Below are 12,016 nucleotides of genomic sequence, written 5' to 3' on the forward strand. Positions count from 1 at the left end.
TTTAGATGTAAGCCCCTCCAGGCAGCCCCTTTTCTTCACCTGTTCTTGTACAACATTCGAGGCGGGTGGTTTTCTTTTTTTTTTGTCATTTATTTATTTATTTAACTATAATAAACATAAAATAGAAAAACAAATACATACATAAACAAAATTCCAATAAAGCAGCACGAGCGGAGCCAAAACATTCCCATACTTATAATCCAAATACATACAGTCCAAACATTAACAAATGTTAATCTATACCACTAATACTTCAAAATCAATCTTCAGATCCAAAATACCTCAAATCTCCATCCTCTCTCTGATTCAAAAAATCAATAACTGGACTCCAATTCTTCAAAAAGGTTTCTGTTGAATTCTCCCTAAGCAAAATTGTTAATTTACCCATCTCCGCATAATCCATAAGTCTTATCCACCATTCCTCCACCGAAGGTATATTCATAGTCTTCCAATTTTGAGCATAAAGTATTCTGGCAGCACTTATCATATACAAAAATAAAACTTCATTTTTTCTTTCCACATACTCATCTGTCATACCTAATAAAAATACTTCTGGCTTCAATTGTATATTTGTTTTTAAGATCAACTGTATCTGTGCATGAATTTGTGACCAATATTTTTTAACTTTTGAACACGTCCACCACATGTGGTAAAATGTTCCCTCTTGTTTCTTACATTTCCAACAACTATTGGACATAGTTTCATACATTTTAGCTAATTTACTTGGTGTCACATACCAAGGATAGATCATCTTATATATATTTTCCTTAATGCTAACACTCAAAGTAAATTTTGTCTGTTTTATCCATAATTTCTCCCATCTGTCCATTGAAAGTTCATAACCCACATTTTTTGCCCACTGGATCATGCATTCTTTAACCTGTTCATCTTCTGTTTCAAACTTCAAAAGCAATTTATATATTTTAGATATTACCTGCTCATCTGATCTTAATTGTTTCTCCAATATTGTCTCTCCCTCTTCAAAACCATATAATTTTTTATCAATTTTAAATCTTTCTAATAATTGTAAATACATAAACCATTGGCAGTCAAAACCCTCTACAATCAATTCCTCTCTAGACTTCAAAATACATTGACCTTGATTACATTTCAATAAGTTCTTATACAATAACCATCTATCTCTTGGTACAGTTCCCAAACCAAAATGTGCTTCTTGTGGTGAAATTAAGAGTGGAATTTTGTTGTAAAACCTTATCTTATAACGATTCCATATCTTCCACAGTGCATGTCTAACATAATGATTCTTGAATTCCATATTCACTTTCAACTTATCATACCAAAGATATCCATGCCAACCAAATCTTAAATCATATCCTTCTAACTTCAACAATTTTTTGTTTTGCAACAATATCCATTCTTTAAGCCACAGAAAGCAAGATGATGCATAATAAGTCTTCAGATCAGGCAGTCCTAAACCTCCTCTTTCTTTTGCATCTTGCAAAATCTTAAGTTTCACTCTTGGTTTTTTCCCTTGCCATATAAAACCTGTCACATCTTTCTGCCACTCTTTAAAAGGTTTATCAGAAAGTAATATTAGTATATTCTGGAAGAGAAAAAGCATTTTTGGTAGTACATTCATTTTAATTACAGATATTCTTCCCAAAAAAGATAATTTCAACCTTTCCCATCTGAGGCGGGTGGTTTTCATCATAACTAATGTACCAAAGTACAACTTCATGCATAACATATAATTACAACACAGGCAGCTGTCACCACTAGGCAGCCTCTGCCCTTTCCTCCACTTTTCTACATAGCTTGTATTGTATGGTTCCCCCTCCCCCCCCCTTTGGGTTCCAGGCCCAAAGGAAAGGAAGAGTCTCCCAAACTCCTGCAAAATCCTATCCAAGTTTCCAATGCTGGTGCAGTTGTGCCAGTGGGGTCTGCACTGCATCCTGTGGTGGAGTGGCAGGCACTGGGGCCTTCTTAAGGTATGGGAACATGTAGTCCCTTACCACAGGGCTGCATTGTGGCTACACCGGAGCTGGAAAGTAGGATAGGATTGGACCCTGAGGTGCTTTCACTTTTCAGTGTCTATGTGACACACTGAAACTTTTCAGGTTTCAGTGATCTGCTCAGTCTCTCGTGGCCTTTCCATGCATTTTAATCTTTAAAATGTTTGTTTGTTGCAAGTAAATGCACATGCCTTCCCTCAAAAGTTGCATTTCTGTGGAGGAAAGGCTCAAAATGCAAAAATAGGGGGGCGCACAATGAACAGAGGAGAGAGAGCTCTGACTTCTCTCTGAGATGCTGTTCCCTCTTGTGTCTTTCCATTCCTCCCATCAGTCATTTGCAGGACTGTCCCATGTCTTGCTTGTGTGTTTTAACAGGCACCTGACAGCAAAATCCCATGCATGTCTACTCAGAATGAAGTCCCATTGTGTTCCTCCCAGGAAAGAATATTTAGGATCACAGCTTGGAGTATAGAAAATAGTGGGTGATGCTTTTCCAACCATCTCCATACCAGGAAAAGCTGCAGAATTTCTGCACTTCATGGTACACTTAAAGGCTTGGGAGGAGGACCCACTGCCAGCCTGATCCTGCCCAGAATCAGGCATGCCTAAACCTGTAGACCTCAGCAGACTTTGGCATGTCTACCTCTGCACAGGAATATGAGAAGGTGGCAACATTAATGATGTGAAGACAAGAAATTGTGCAGATCCTGTAACTGGAATAGGGCTTAGGGAACTAAATGCAAACTGTATCCCTGCCAAGGCTTGCCACTCGGGGAATGGTGGGGAAGAGCTTCCAACACTGTGTAATGGGGGAGAGGGGTGGCAATTGGATAGAGGTCTTTAGTGTGAAAACAGGGGCTGGAATTTTCAGGGGCTGGAATTTTTTGTAAGGGTGTGTCTCCATCACATAGCCAGTCATATCAGCTGAAAGGACCTGGTGATCCTTGTTATTTTGCCTCTTCTGGAGAATTTGTGGATGCCTTTAAAAAATATTTTTCCCTTCCAACCTCTTCCCTCCACAGTTGTCTATCCAAATAGTAAATGTTACAGAATTTGTTCTGAGCAGCAGAAGCTTTTCTATATTATTATTTATACCTCCATCCATGTACAAGGAAATGAGAGGATGGGTCCCTGATCCTAAGAGGCTTTCAGTTTACATGTTGCCACAAGGGAGACAACAAAGGAAAAGGAATGAAGGCAAGAATTGTTCCACTTATGTGTGGTTGAGCTTAGTTGTGGTAGGAAATGGCAACTTATAGCAGAAGCCTAGGCATGTTATACTCAGATGTACGGTAAGTCCCACTAAATCCAATGGGCCTTACTCCCAGGTAAATGTGAAAAGGATTGCATTCTGAGTTATTGTGCTAAATGCTTCATGGAAAAGGTGGGTTTAAGATGGGATTTGCAAGATGTAAGAATGGAGGAATGACACAGCTGTTCTGGGATTAATTCTAAACTATAATAAGAACATGTGGATCCATGGTGAGATTAACAGTACATTAAACATTCTTAAGTTTGTTTTCTTAAGGAATTAGGCTGCAATTGTATACAGTACACACTTGCCTGAGAGTACTTGCCAGTACACACAGTACAGTACAGTACACACTTGTCAATGAGACTTCTCAGAAGACGTGCACATGATCGAACTATTAGTTTACTAGCCCAGCTGTTTCCAAAGCCAGAAAACCCATTGCAGATGAATATAACATATGAAGACCTCTCAATAAGTGATGGGTGCTGGAAACAGTGCACACAAACAATGAGCCTGCTGAAGTATTGCTAATGCTATCTAAAAGTCTGTAAAGGCAGGAGGAGAAAGTGGACACATGGTGAGATTATAAACAACTACCATGAGAAGTCTTCATAATCTGAAACTACAGAGAATGAATCAAAGTATTATAAGGACTTAATAAAAAGGAAGCAAGAGTTCTCAGGAACATGTTCTTGTTGAACCCTGTTACTGTAGTGCTGGGTAATCCTGAAGACATTTGCTTTATGTTTCAATGAATTTGCAAAATAAAGCAGAGAAGAACTCTGGGAGTTTGGGGAAGTGTCTGGAAGGCAGAGAGAGACTTTTTATTTCTTTCCCAACAGATCTGCTGCAGACCTGTAAGGACATGTGACCCACCTGTCTGTTATATGAGCTAGCTGCTAGAACAAGCATTAGGAGTTAGAACCAATATGTTCTTTGTTTATTGAATTGATCGCAGTTTGCTTTATTAATATGCTTGATTTGCAAAATTAGACTGTCCTGAAGTGGGCATTAGAATATGGCAACCCTAGTCTGGATGGCTCATGGCCTAAACTGGGGATCATGTCCACCATTGTTAAAATGACCTTAAATAGTCCCTCTCCCCTTGGATTGCCTCCTGTGAAGAGCCAGAAAATCAAGGTGATATGAGGCAGAATGTCTTCTGAAGGCTCAATGGAGGCCTTGGATGTGTAGCCTTCTGTGGAAGCCAAAATCCTCTTACTCAGGTAGAAGTCTTGTGTTAGTCCTTCCTTTCTGAATTATCAGATTTGTGAAGGGTGGTGGAAAGATCATTCACATAAAAATTCTGACACTTTCCTTCCTGGATCTTCTCACAGAGCCTTGCAATACATTTGTTTTCCATATAAAAATCTATGCTGTCAGATGTTATAGTTTCTGGAATGAATGAATGAATCAATCAATCAATCAATGTGTGGAATATATGAACTTTTCAGGAGCAGAGGGATGGCTAGAATCAGTGTTTCTGGTTCAATCCTTGACCTTCATTCAGGACTTACCATAGACAATGAAATGGAACTCCAGGCTTAAAATGAAGACCTAAACTGGAGTGCATCCATACTTCACATTAACTGATCTCTTTGGCTTTTCATACTCACTCCAGGTCTGACTGATCACCAGATGTTGTCTCCCAGTAGATGTTGGCTTGTAACTTCAGGGTCTTTCTGTTCTTCTTCCAGCTTACAGTCTTGAGCTATCTGGAACTTTTGTTCTACTAGCAGTTCCTGCAGCAATCCACTTTCTTAATGGCACTCAGTGGTTCTATGGTGCCCACTCTAGAAGAAAGGATAACAGTAATGTGTAATTACAGGAAATGCACAACATGATGACATCATGGCACTTGTTCCCTGACTAAGGACCAAATCCTATCCAACTTTCCAGCTCTGGTGTAGCCATGCCAATGGGGTATGCGCTGCATCTTGTGGTGGGAGGGTGGTTATGGAGACCTCCACAAGGTAAGGGAACATTTGTTCCCTTGCTTTGGGGTAGCATTGCAGCTGTACCAGTGCTGGAAATTTGGATAAGATTGGGCCTTAAATATTATGGGGAGCGAAGGGGAAACTGGGTGTGGCACTGCTATTTTCAGTGGCTACCCTATGTGGTCATTACTGTCTCCAGTTCTGTGATTTAACAAGAATACCTGCCCAGCTCATTCATAGGTCCAGATTACTGCCTGAATCATATAAACCAGATTGCTTCCAAATAATTCCTAGGGCAAACAGACCTGAAAAGCTGGCTTCTGCTCTACATCTCTTAACAATACAAGTTACAGTGTTCATCTGACAGCACTGATGCAAGCATGATTGAATGCTGAGCTACAATTGCTGATTATTGTTGACAACTGTGGACAGTTGGCATACTCTGATATAACACAATGCAGTCTTTTACAAATGAAGGGCAGTAATATAAAACAAGAGGGGTTTGTTTTTTTTAAGTTGTTGTGGAATTAAACCTCCATCTTGAGACATACAATTAAACCTAACATTCTCTGGAGACTATTTTTTCCTTTCTTTTTTTCCCTCAATTTGACAAGTTTCTTATCAATACAGTGGTCTTGAAAGAAAGAATAATCAGAACCCTTCGTGCATGGCCTATTTAGGAGCAACAAGGTTTCAGGTATTAAATAAGTAGGCCTGAAGTCCAAAATGAGCTTGAGAGATCAAACCAAAAAGATGTATTATCTTTCCCTTAAAAAATAAATCGTATTTCTTTCCATCATGCAAAACTTTTTGCTAGTTGGAAATCTGGGCCAGAAAATGATGATGATGTCAGGAACTTTGCCGCCCTTAATAATTAGAATGGTATCTTGGCCAAATATTCAGGGCATGCTAAGATCTTGAATATCATAGTATAGATCAGAAGCTGGGTAATCCTGATTTTGATGCGAAGTGAGAATTGTATAGTGGGAATTGCAATGATGGAACGTTTCATCTTAAGAGGCACAGTCAAGACACAAGATTGAAGCTTCTTTGCTCAAAGGCTCCAAGTCCATAATTAGGACTCTAAAGGCTTTGCTAGTTGATATTCCTCTTCCTTGTTCTGCAAACAACAGGGGAACAGTGGGATTACTACAACTCTTCTCTCCAAATGACATGGCAAGAGATGACCACTTGCTGACAGTGTTGCAAATTCCAGCAGTGCAAATTCCAACCACTCCTTCAGTTCAGATGGGGCAGGATTAGGGTGGGGTATAGCATGAGGGTCAGATTTCTGCACCTGCCACAAGTCTAAATTCAGAAAAATGGGTCGGTGTACACAACCTTAATTCCATGAATTTGCTATGGTTCTTTTTCCAAACCTCTTGATACTGTTGGCCATTGTCATATTCTGTGGCAGCTAATTCCAAAGATTAATGGATAGTGTGTTGTGTGAAATCAAGAAAAATGTATTTCAGTTCAGGGCCCAAGTGTTTTTAGTACCATTGTACATTTCCTTCCTTTGCATGCTTGCTGGGAAGCCTGCAGCTGGGAGGCAGAGGGGAACCTGCCAGTGAGCAGATGAAATCGCGCAGCCTCCAAACCAAGGATTATGGTGAGAAACCTGAGGATGTGGCTGTACCTAGTAGTCTGGCTGCAGGAACTCCTAGGGTTACCATTTTAAAAAAATTTCCACTCTCTGAGACTAGGTGAGGGGAAGGAAGTGGAACTTGGAGAAGGTTTCAGGAGAGAGTCCAGTTGATGCTAATAGAAACAGAAAATCTTTCTGTTTGTTCCCATTTTCTCAGCTGGCAGCGCGTAATGTGGACTGAACCTGCACTTGGGTTCTAATGTGAGGTGTTGTACAAGGAAGTCAACATAAGAAGAAACCTACAACGGCCACTGCCAACTAGCTGTGTTGTTTAGCAAGAACCTATCTAGCCCATGCTTGGCTCAACGGAACAGCTATACAAAGCGTATACACCTACAGTTTACAGTCTCTCACCCAGCAGCATGTGAAATGGTGTGCTGTGGCTGAGGTCAGGGACATGGCTCTGGGGTGCATATATATGGATCATGCAGGTCCAGTATGCACATTCAGTAAAATGCTGCTACTGATTTTTACTCAAGCCCTTTCAACTTGATTCCTCTCACCTCCATCCCAACAGTCAAAATCTGGCATTGATACAAAACTATTCTGGCAACATATGTTTTAAATGTTTACAGAGTTTGGAAAAAATGACTCCCCGTGCCTCAGAATGCCTCCAGGAATTGACATCCAGTTTGTGACTGCAACTTCTGGTTATGTCCAGGAGGTGTTCAGAGGTGCAGAGAGGCCAATGGAGTGGACCACAAGCCCGGCACAATCTCCAGAGGCTCACAGGTAAGGCATTGCGTGGCACCATGTGCTTGCCCCCACCTCACCTTAAGCTGGGACCCCAGCATCCATGGATTTTGGTATCTATGGTAGGTCTTGGATCCAATCCCCCAAGGATACTGAGGGATGACTGTATTTCATCCATTGGTGTTTCAGAATTGAAGGGAATGTCTGGCTACCAGACTGGTGTTCAAAATCAGAATGTTTGTGCTTTGCCTGGCAACTTATCACACAATCCCCACTCACATTCACCATTCCAAACACACTTAGCCAGATACATCCTTATCATCATTGTTTCCTCTCTCTCTCTCAAGCAAATTTTGGAAAACTCAAACAAAACAGCAAAACTAGTTTAGGAGCACGTTGTCACAAATGTGACATTTATTTGTCACTCGTGTCGCTTATTTTTGAGCACTGAAATGTGCATTGCCTGGGGTAGAATTTAGACTTTTGTGACTGAGGCCATGAAGAGCCTTGAGCAGGAAACTGTCCTCTTGTCCTGTGTGCAAATGCTGAGTCCAAATGACTGTGTACTTTCTCTCAGTGGCCGATTTATATAAATAACCTTCAGTATTGTGTTCTTGTACTAAAGCTGGATGAGTACTGGGGATTGCTTCTGTTCCTTCTGGATCAAATCCAGTACAGTACAGCTGTCTGTAACTGGGACATATGCCAGAGTCTCAGTGCTAGGATTTGCTGCTGGACTGTCTCCTCTATTTGTCAGAGTCCTTGCTTATCTGACCTACAAGTTTGCATATGGCCAAACACGTGTAAATTGGCTGATTTTATCTACAGTGGTGTTATTGTGTGGATAGCTTTTTAATCTGTTCTGAACTGTCTGGCTTTTGAAACATTAGCTGCTGAAACAAGTTGTGCAGCCTGCAGTCATTTATGCCCTTGACACCCCCCTTTCTTTACTGACTCAGCCAGACTTCAGAGATAAATGAAACAGACACTGCCCTGTAGAAACCATCTATTTCTCCCCTAAAGTACAGCTTCTTCCATGCATGCCTGCTTGCACACAGAACCATGCCACCTTTCTTGTTTGTGAGGCTTTGAACAGACTTTGCAGTGGCCTAACATCAAAAGCTGAGACCCTTCTCCAGCTCTTACACTGGCATCCTTTAGGCTAGTGGTTCTCAAACTGTGAGTCAGTGACCCACCAATTTCTGGTGGCTTGCAAAACGGATAGGGAAGATAAAGGCTGTGTTCATCAAGGGTTGAACAACTTGCTACTTGGGGGGAGCACTGCTGCCCAATCACCATTACAGCCACAAGCAGCTGTTAAAGTGAAACTTTTTTTAAGATCCCAATGCTAAAAGGTTTGAGAACCATTAAACCAAAGTTTAGGCAGATTATTTCAATGCTGTATAAAATGTGTATGTGCAAGGTAAGTGACAAGTGTGCCCCATCCAGTCATCCTTGAATCTGTGGACTAATTTTTGTTTAATCTATTATTATACCCATTGAGACCAAAGCCTTCCGGATACCCCCAAAGTAACTCCTTGGTGCACAGTCTGACAGAGACTAGTGCTACGTAGGCTCAGAGAGGACACTGGGACCACAACCAGGGTGACCAGACACCCTCTTTTTCCAGGACATGTCCTCTTTTTTAGCCTCGTGTCCTAGAAAAGAACATAAATGCCCCCTTTTTCCCTATAAGCGGGCCACTGCAGGCAGCGCATAGCCTCCTTGTAATTACTAAATTTAAAACTATATTACATATAATTTATTAAGTCATATTGTTTTTGAATTAACCACATGAAATGGTGGTTAATTTAAAACATATGAGTGTTTTTAGCTTTTATTTTGTCGTGTCCTACACTTTTCTTGGATGTCCTACATTTTGGGGTGCCTTATCCTCTTTTGTGGTTATGACATCTGGTCACCCTGAGCACAACTGAGTTATGTTTAGGCTGAACTGGCAGTCCATGCCTAGAGATAAAACGAAATAACGCACTGCATTTGCAGTCATTAGATGCTTCAGGGACAAACAGCACCGTTGGGAGCAATTTTTGGAATGGAAATAGCACTGGGAAAAAGAATTAATCCTTCTCTCCCTGCAGGCCATGGGCCCCAATCTGAATCATTCTCCTCAGCTTCATGGCTGCCTTTGGGTAAAGAAGAGGCACTTCTGCTTTTAGGTGCCTCTTAACTATATGATCAGGAGCAATTTGACAAGCAGTTTTCAGTCTGAACCTTACAGTCTTTACCTTCTGCCTATCAGATCAGCTGTTCCTTCCTAGTTCTTCAGGGCTTTGCCTCTCACCTACCCTCAACACAACCCCACCACAATTCTCAATATTCATTTCTCTTTTCCTTTTCCCCTCCCTTCCTCTTTTATCAGTTGCCTTTCTTGCTTGGCTTGGGTTCAGCCCAGTGGAAATGAACCAAACAACATCAGATCATCATCTTTCCCAGCCCCCCATGTGCTATGAATAGCACTAGACACATGGCCACATAGTAATTATTCTGGACTAATTAATCTAGGGTCCAAATTACCATATCTTGATTCTCTTGATTCTTGATTCTCTTTTGAAATTACTAATATAGAGCAACATGATCACTTTACACAGAAACAGATATTATAAGAGTAGGGAAAGTATCTCTTTTTTTAACCTATCCTGATCCTGTGGGTAAAAGGATGATAACATTCATTGAGTGAACGGGTGATGGATCAGACTTATGAGATCATGGTTGAATATTCCCAACCATCAACCTGTGTAGTTCACACTATCTGGTTACTCACCTGCTCCTTTCGGTTTGTGCAGTTTACTGAGTTCCCTGGCAGATGAATTTCTTCAAGATATCCAGTGAATCACACCACAGGCAACCAGTGTGGCCCAACTGCCATGGAACCCTGTAAGGTCTTCATTCTGTGTCTTTTTAGATATTTCCATTCTTTTGAATTTGATCAGTGGGGCAACAAATCTTCATTCTCCTTTAAAACTTCAGTGGGAATGTAACCTCCATTGGTGTGGGGATCTTTTCTAAGATTTTTGGATCAACAGCTGATATGGCCTGTATTATAAAACTGTAAAGTATGTGAAATTAAAAAATATTAAAAAATCATATTTTATACATGACTTTGGTCAGGAAAGGCTGGGTATAAATAGATAAATACATTTTGAATTCACAAGGGTGCAATACTCATCTACATAATGCTGTTTATGTGCCCAAGTACAAGGTGTTGGTGAGAAGTATTTCTAAATGTAAAGCTCCAGTCAGGGGTTTTGTGAGGTTTAGGATGACTGGAGGAATATCTGTGGTACCCCACTTGATACTTCTCTCCAGGCTGACAAGGAGACAGAGGAATGCAGATAAGTTAGGTTGGTCTATTTGTCTATTTTGTGTCTTCCAGTAGCTACTCCAAGATGATGCGGGCTTCCTTCAGCACTCAAGAAATCCCATTCCCTTCTAGTTGATTCCAATGCAGTTTCCTGGGAGTAAGCCCTACTAAACTGTTATGTCGGTTATGTCAGTTATGTCAGAATGCCAGATGTAGGGGAGGGCACCAGGATGAGGTCTCTTGTTATCTGGTGTGCTCCCTGGGGCATTTGGTGGGCCGCTGTGAGATACAGGAAGCTGGACTAGATGGGCCTATGGCCTGATCCAGTGGGGCTATTCTTATGTTGTTATGTTCTTAACTGCTATTGTTAGCAAATGCCCTGACCTTTAGGAGATTTCCCCCTTTTTAAATTTTACTCCTTTTGGGGTAAAATAAACCGTGCAACCCAGAGGACACCTAGAGTAGATTCATGCTAATCCACGTTTTGCTTAAGTACACTGTTAAAATTCACAACAAACTTCAGAAGTGTACCATTAAATTTTGTGCCTGCCGTCAATATGAATATATAGAAGGCATAGAAACCCATCACAGCATAATCCCCCTTTCCCTAGGGACCTCCCTCCCCCACCATCACCAAAGAGAAGTTTGGTCAGTTGGTGACTCCAAGGAACTGCCAGATCCCTGGTGAGGCTGGTGCTACATTTCAGGAGCTCGTGGGCGCTAACCAGAGCCCTCCCGCCCAGCAGTCTATTGTTTGGTGTGAGCAGAAGGCAGCTGTGATCACTTTCTTTCAGCAAACACTTCCCATCCTGTAGTCCTGCTACTACCTGCATGAACTCTTGCTTCAGGGTATCTCCCAATGACATGAGGGAAAGGGGACAGGTTTTTAAAGAGGTAAAGAAGGAAGGTTCATTTCAACTTCCCACTGTTTCTTTCAAGGACATAGCTTTAGCATCAGCATGAGTACTGGCTCAGGGTGCAATCCTAACTCCTTATGTCAGTGCTTTCCAGCCCTGGCATATCGGTGCCAATGGGACATATGCTGATCCTGCAGTTGGAGTCACTCACAGAGGCCTCCTCAAAGCAAGGGAATGTTTGTTCCCTTACCTCGGAGCTGCATTGCCCTTATGTCAGTGCTGGAAAGCACTGACATAAGGGGTTAGGATTGCGCCCTTAGAAAGGTAGCAATTG

Source organism: Tiliqua scincoides, chromosome 1 (assembly GCF_035046505.1).
Source record: "Tiliqua scincoides isolate rTilSci1 chromosome 1, rTilSci1.hap2, whole genome shotgun sequence".
NCBI classification, from domain to species: Eukaryota; Metazoa; Chordata; class Lepidosauria; order Squamata; family Scincidae; genus Tiliqua; species Tiliqua scincoides.